This window comes from Chrysemys picta, chromosome 4 (assembly GCF_011386835.1).
Source record: "Chrysemys picta bellii isolate R12L10 chromosome 4, ASM1138683v2, whole genome shotgun sequence".
In the NCBI taxonomy this organism is placed as follows: domain Eukaryota; kingdom Metazoa; phylum Chordata; order Testudines; family Emydidae; genus Chrysemys; species Chrysemys picta.
The window spans coordinates 105,746,337-105,754,242 of NC_088794.1; the positions used below are offsets into that span (position 1 = coordinate 105,746,337).

At 38.7% G+C, this 7,906-nt stretch overlaps 1 long non-coding RNA gene across 1 annotated transcript; it reads right to left on the bottom strand.

Moving 5' to 3' along the window:
- Positions 1-3,191: 3,191 nt before the first annotated feature.
- Positions 3,192-7,334, bottom strand: LOC122174406 (uncharacterized). Its single transcript, XR_006176154.2, has 3 exons — positions 6,040-7,334; positions 3,912-3,952; positions 3,192-3,796 (listed from the first exon to the last, which is right to left on the bottom strand). It is a non-coding gene; the product is annotated as an uncharacterized LOC122174406 (long non-coding RNA).
- Positions 7,335-7,906: the final 572 nt, after the last annotated feature.

Below are 7,906 nucleotides of genomic sequence, written 5' to 3' on the forward strand. Positions count from 1 at the left end.
CAACATGCCCCATAACATACTTTTCAAGATCCATGGGTTCTATACATGCTTATCACATGTTATGTACCTCATCCAGTGCACTAAATGCCCCAATAACAACTATGTGGGTGAAATCAGATAATCACTATGGTCTCAAATGAACTCACACAGGAAAACGATAAACACCAATAAACACCATATCACCTATGAGTAAACACTTTTCACAAAGCTATCACTCTATATCAGACCCCTCATCCTCAAAGGAAACTAGCACAAAACTTTCAAAAGCCGAGCCTGAGAACTTAAATTCATAACTTTGCTAGACACTAAAAATCATGGATTGAATACAGAGACTTGGATTTATGGCTTATTACAACAGTCTATAACCCACTGGCAATCCCCCACCCCCAGCTGCCTCCATCCACTTCCCTATAACTGGAGGGGTGTTAATGGGCCACTTCACTTTGAGTGATCCCTTGAAATATGTGTTAAATACTTAAGCTAAATAATCAGTTCCACCTTGTATTTAGCTGTGACACTCTCAATAAGTTTCCCAGACCTGAAAAAGAGCTCTGTGTAAGCTCAAAAGCTTGTCTCTCTCACCAACAGAAGTTGGTCCAATACAAGCTATTTCCTCACCCACCTGGCACTGACACAGCTACAACACTGCATATAAATCCACCAGTGTTAATCCAGCCAGCTCACAAGCTTTAATTAAAAAAAAACTAGCAACAAAACACCATCCTGCAGCACTGTAATAATGTCTGGTCATACAGGGCAGTTCATATTGTAGTGTATCGTTTGTCCATTCACACTGTAAACCTTATGGGGCAGGGATTATATTCCTTTGTATTATGTATAGCACAAAGCACTGTAAATCCTCACCCAACTGAAATGAATAATAAAGCTTTCATGGCCTTCAGTGGAGCCAGGATATTACCCACTGTTGGTTCTTAACAAATAATGACTCCGGGGACTAGGCTAGAAAATACCCATAAAAAGGTAGTAATGTTCATATTCCTAAATCTGGTTAATACCTACTTCACAATGAGAGAAGCTGTAGCAGACAGGGCATAAGCAGTCATTCCAATAGTGTCTGCTGGGCCAGGGTCAAAGGCAGGAGTCAGGACTAGTTACCAAGCCAAGACTGGAGATGGATACCCAGGTCAAGCTGGGTCAAAATAGAAGGCAGGAGTCAGGATCAATATGGGGCAAAAAACAAGGTCTGTAGTAGTAGCAAGCCAGAGTCTGTTTTGTTGCTCAGATGGCTCCCTAGGGAAACTTCCTGGTTTGAATAGTTGGTGCGGACCAATCAGGTGGATGCAAAGTTCTGTTGCTCTGGCATCTTTAGGTCATACTTCCTGTAGTGCCTAACCCTTGTTGGATACTGCTCTGCTTGGTTCCCCAGTGGTGATATGGAGGTATTGGTTGCAGGGACCTGGATAACCGTGGATTCTAAACCCCCAGATCCTTATGGAAGCTTTCCTTTGGGCTGGAGCTAAAACAAAACACCACACTGAAGACTTCTCTTTTATCATGTATTACTGGCATCTTTGAACTAAAATACTGATAGCAATAGCAAATTCTGTTGGAATTTATGAATGCATAATCATTCTCTTTCAATGAGGTGTGCAAATAAAGCAAATATTGCAAGGTGAAATTGTATTAATATTCTATGCTAGGAACATTTGGATGCTAACAAACCATGATTCCATGTCAGGAAAAACACTTATTTAAACTAAGATAAGACATATTCACATCTCTAATTATAGAGATTTCTTTTTCTTTCCATAACCAGTCTGAGTTTCTTAAATTGTACATCGTAGTTTCTTTTCCATATATGCCTAGTTAATTGTCATAATTTTGTCAGGTACTCTACACGTTTTGCTGATGACTTATTAAATTTTTCAGCTCCTTTCAATACTTCTACCTGTCTAACAGCATTTTCCCAGTCTGAATTTATCCTCTTCATTGAACCCGTGTCTTCTATACAGCTCACTCATTAGTTCTTTTGCTTGGTTGCTGATCTTTACTTGTTTCCTCTAGACACTTGTTTCCTCTTATCTTGCTTATAGGAACTTGCTCTGTCAGAGGATTTCCTGATTTCTCACTCTGCTTCTTTCAAATCTCCCCCATCTTCCATTGTATATTGTTGATCTTGAGACCAAGGAGCAATGCACTCATAATACCATAGACGTGCTCTAGTCTTGTAGATATCTCAAAGATCCAAATAGAGATGTCTATTATGCCTTTCTGACTTTTCAAGTCAGAAGTAATTCCTTTACACTGAAACCATATATCCATTAGGATAGGTAGTGATAGGATCTCCTCTCTGGCTTGTTGGTCCTGGGAGTTTTGGAATGGGATAACAAAACCAACCAAATTCATCAATCTATCTATATAATGTCACTGCAAAGAACTTACACATGGGGGAAAAGTGGACTTAAGTATTTTTTCTCTAAAGATCATAAAGCATGTTATAAACATTAGTTAATTAAGTCTCAACCCTGTGAGGTAAGTGATGGAAATATAGGGAACAATCTCACAGCTCTTATCCAGGAAAGAAGTCCATGTTATTCATTAAATTAGTTCCGTTGAATATCCTTTGAAGTCACAGTGAATCAATAGGAAGGGCACAGTACTGGAAGTCAGAAAATCCTGGTTTTATTCCCAACTCTGCCTTTGACTTACTTTATGACCTTAGGCAAGTCACTTCACTTCTCTCCACCTGTTTCCTCATCTGTAAAATAGGGGTAATGACACTGATTCATCTTTGCAAAGAGCATTACATTCTATGGATGAAAAGCACTGCAGAGTATTACTTGTTATTACTATCATCCCATGCCTGGACAGCTGTTCTAACAATCTCTTCTAATTGCATCAATTATTCAAAAGGTTAAAGAAAATACCACCTCAAACATACAAATAGGAAAAACTGGGGGGTACTCATAATTTACAGCTGCCAATAAGGAGCTTTAACTCTTGGGACCTGTACTTGTGCAACACAACAGATCAAGCCAATCTTCAAAGCGTGGATTTCTTTGACTGGGGAGTGGTTCTTGTCCATTATATTATTGTGACTATTATACACTATTATTTAGACTGTTATGATTAAGGGTGACTTAGAGCTGTGCCATACAAGAGCAGCTCTGGGAAGGAATTATATCTGAGGCACACCCCTAAAGACTTTATCTGCTCTACAGAAGTATGCTGTGACTGCCCCTTGACAGGTACAGCGCACTTTTCTCCCTGCCCTCTCAGATTGAGCCAGCTCTCTGAGCCAATACCTGGGATCTGGAAGGGATGAAGCCATGGCTTCATCTACTACCTATCCCTTTTTGCCTGTTTGCTCAGCAGGTAAGCCAGTGAACATTCCTGCTAACATAGTGCTGGAACTAGGGGTACTGGGAATGCTGCCGCACCCTCGGCTTGAAAGTGGTTTCCGTTACATACAAGGTTTACAGTTTGGTTCAATGGCTCTCAGCACCCCCACTATACAAATTTTTCCATCACCCCTGCCTGCTAACTTATTTGCTTGAATATTTGTAGGAATTTCGAGGCCCTACTCTGACAAGGTTCCTATCAGAAATCAGCCAAAGAAAGTTGGCTGGGCTTAGGGGCATGCAGAGATAAATTGGCACTTACTTTATTTACATTAATAACAATAGATAGATAGATATAAAAGTTGTGTATAATTGAATGTTTCCTTCACATCACAACTCCATAGATGACTTGTCATTTTAAACTGTAAATTCTTCATATTTGTTTGTACAGCCATAATGCAATGGGATCCCAGTCCTGATGAGGCCTTCAGGCACTGCGGTAAAAAAGCATTAAATGATGATAAGAACAAATGGAGTAGAAACACAGTGGTAGCTAATCCGTTTAGACATCTGAACCAGTGGTTTTGAAGAAGCTGATATAATACTTACCCACATCACCTCTGAACTTGCAAACAGAGAATTGTAGAATTCTAGAAGTTAGAGATGGGAAAGACTTATTAGGTTAGCCACTCCATCCTCCATCCGCACAGGATTGGTTCCTCTAGCACATTTTCTAGGCTTCTGTCCAGTCCACTTTTAAATGTAAATGTGATGGGGCTTTCACCTCTGCCCTAGGCAATATCACTTTTAATAATTTGTTCCACCTAAATTTTTCCCCTCTTAATTGTATCCCAGTCCTCATATTTATACCCTCCATATACCATACCGAACAGTTTCTCTCAATCCCTGATCTTCACACACTTCAAATGTGTATTGACTTTTACTATGTTCCCCTCATACATGCTTAATCATCTCTTAGTCAAGCTATATATTTAATCTCTTTTAATCTTTCCCCATAGATCAATCCCCCTAGCCTCCTGATCTGTTCAGTTGCCCTTCCCCTTCCAGTTTCTCATTAACTTTAGGGTAATGGAACATTTTAATCCTAAAGTCAAGTGAGAGTCAAGGGTCTATCACCAGAATCCAGAAGGAAAACAGAAGATTCATCTGTCTTCATCATTATAAGGGAAATGTTTTCATCCTATCTATTCCCAGGTTGCCAGCATTTATTCCACTATCACTATAGCCAAGGGGATTTAGTTAGGTCTGGCATAGAAAGGGTTGGTATGATCTCATATTCTAAAAATAGGAATCCATTCAGAAGCTTTAAGATAGAATCCTTATGTTTTGCTGTACACAGTATGACACTATAACTAATTATACGTCTGTAACTAATTATAACTAACTATAGGTCTGCTTCTACAGGGTCCATTCTGAACTATACAGTAGTTTTATAGTCTTGTACTTCACAGTTCCAGAAAGTCCTGAGGACAGAAAAATGAATAGATGCTCTGAGCCAAAAGGAAATATTATGCAATGTAATGTTATATCAAAAGGTGCCAGGCAAAATAAATTAATATCTTGTTCTTATATCTCATATTATGTACAATTCTAGCTAAAAGAATACTTTCCCTCCATAACTTACCTATTGCAAGGCTCATTTGAAGTTAGAGGAATATGCCACATCGTTTAGCCTGAAAATAAGGAACTGCTTTACACTACCTGCCACCTACAATTATTATAATCTGGCAGACAAATATAATTACAGCATGTGATGTCTGTTTATGTGTGTGAAGGCTTTGATTGTGTAGTCTTGTCAGTATTACACCACAACACAGCATAAACAATTACACTGTGTAGTAACTGTAATCCAGTGCTAATGCCCCCAGCTATGGGTGTCACATCAGATTGCATGGATTTGTTTGATTCTTATAATGCCATTTGCAGGTGAATTTCACCACAATGCAAATAGTGTGGTCCTGTTTTGTAGGTCTCTGGAAGATCATTAACAACTATAGAAATGAATGTAAATTAGCTGAACAAAAATATGCAGAATAGATTTACAATTATCCTAGCATTTTGTTATGATATAGGCAAAAGGAGTAGGGATTCCTGGATCATTTTAATGATTAAAATTTTAATTAGATGAGAACTCTTGGGTTCTAGAGACAGTTATTTTTACAGAGTACATTATGATTGTAATTTGTTATTAGAATATTGCACCAACTGACAGAATAATAAAGGTAATAATTATTAGAAACCTTAGTGGTGTTTTGGTCAAAATAAACCAATAGTCAAGTTGTATAGTTATTTCTAACAAAATTGTAACAGTATCAGGTTTAGATTTTAGTATGTTAAAGCCAATAAAACTGTTCGACCCAAAAAGGGTCTTGTGGTTCTTTAAGGGTTCTCGGTGAAGGACTGAGTTGAATGACCCAGGACGAGGGGGAATAGATACAATTCAATTTTATTATTTGATGATAATTATAATAAAACGTTAATTTTATTAATTCTTATTAACTTGCTATTATACTATGTAACAGATTTTAAGCAACTATAATTACTATGTAACTAAATTTGTAACACTTGCAATTATTATGTAACTAACTTTAAAACACTTACAAGATAAGGGAAAGGAAACACATTAACAATTGAGGCCTTTTTCAGTCTAACCACAGTATGGGGTAACAAGCAAAGTAACCACAAACAAAGCAATGATAGTTAACTAATTACTTACAACCATGCAGATAACAGCCAGATGGGAGAGCATATACATAATGAGTTCAAGCCGGCTATACGACACACACTCAGGCTGGATTCGGGAGCGGGAGGGTCAAGCCCAAGTTGATCAGACCTGGACTGGCCGTGACGTAGATTAGTTTTCGGGACACCTCTAATTGCTCTACAGGGGCGACTAAGTATATAGTTTTTTTGGAAGTGAATTGGTTTTTTAGTGCCCCACTGTCTTCCCCTTATTAGGAAGAACAGTACAATACGGAAACTGCAGAAATGGCTTTTTTTGTGTGGTAACACTAGGGACACGTCCCTCATACGTTTCCTGTGATAAGCACTATGCCCTAATAAGGTCGTGCAGTCTATTGGGCCTCTTTCCTGGCTTCGGGTCAGCTGCGGGGTTGCGAAGCGGCCTGGCCAAAACGAATAGGGCGGGGGGGTATACACTGTATTAACAAAAACAACAAACAAGATCTGTTTTTATAACAAATTAAATTCTGTTTTTTAAATAAAACAATTAATCTTGAGCTGCATTTTGCTGGATATATGCTCACAGCACAAGACCAACAGTAAGTCAGGTGGTTAGAACAAAGGATTGGGTACCTGGACTCCTGGGTTCTTTCACTTAGGCCAAAATATTCAGAAGTGTTCACTAAGTATGGGTGCCTCAATTTTGGTGTTAAGTTTAGAATCTCCAGGCCAAATTCTCATTTACACTAAAATACCTTTACCCCACTCTGGTGACATAAAACAGCCTTAAAGTGAATGTGAATGTAATGAAGTTGTGCTCAGAACCTTTGAAAATCAGGCCCTATGAAACTCAGGCCAGAAACCCATATTTAGGGGACATTGTAGAAAATTTGAGTTCTAACCCTTTTGTGCCCCAGTTTACCTATCTCTCTCCTATGCTCCAGCCATTACTGATCCACTGTGCTGTCCTTCCACCCTACCCACACCTTAGCAAAGTTTATGTTGCAGTATGATGCCCTGAACATTTTTTTAAAAGGCAAAAACAAAGCATAACAAAAAGAATGTATGCACCCCACTACGAGGCATTCAATATGCCTATATTAACAAAAGTGTTTAAAGGTTGGGGGGCTGGCTGGGAATGGAGCCAGGGACCCCACATGATCTCATTTGTCCCCTGCCATCATCACCAGCTCCTGCTACTCCATTGCTCACTTACTGTCTTTCACTCTTAACTCACTTGTTGTCTTTCACCTCTTAACCATGAAAACTGGAGGATCTTTCTTATGCTGGAACTCCTGGTGGGAGAGGATGATGCTGTGAATCTTTCTTAACAAATGTTAAGTGCTTTAGATCCTCTAATGAAAGGTGCTATAGAAATGCAAAGTATTACTACTAATAATGAAGCAAAACACACTCAAAACCTTTCTTTGTTTCAATAATTATATAACTATATATTCAACTTTATAGAAATTGCTCTGGAATATATTATGGGCTTTATTTCAGTCACCATCTGCATAAATAATATGCCACTTTATGCAGCCTCTTATATATGGAAAATCTTTTTCCCAGCCTCCATAAAAGTATACAATGAAAAGAAATGGAGGCCTAATCTTATAATTAATGGAGATATCCTATCTCCTAGAACTGGAAGGAACCTTGAAAGGTCATCAAGTCCAGCCCCCTGCCTTCACTAGCAGTGACCAAGTACTGATTTTGCCCCAGATCCCTAAGTGGCCCCCTTAAGGATTGAACTCCCAACCCTGTGTTTAGCAGGCTAATGCTCAAACCACTGAGCTATCCCTTATTCATGTCTCTTTTGTTACGCTGCTAACTTGCCACTATGCCTTCGAGGTATTCAGAAGTAAAATAAGGAATGGAATCTCCTTAAAATAAATAAATAA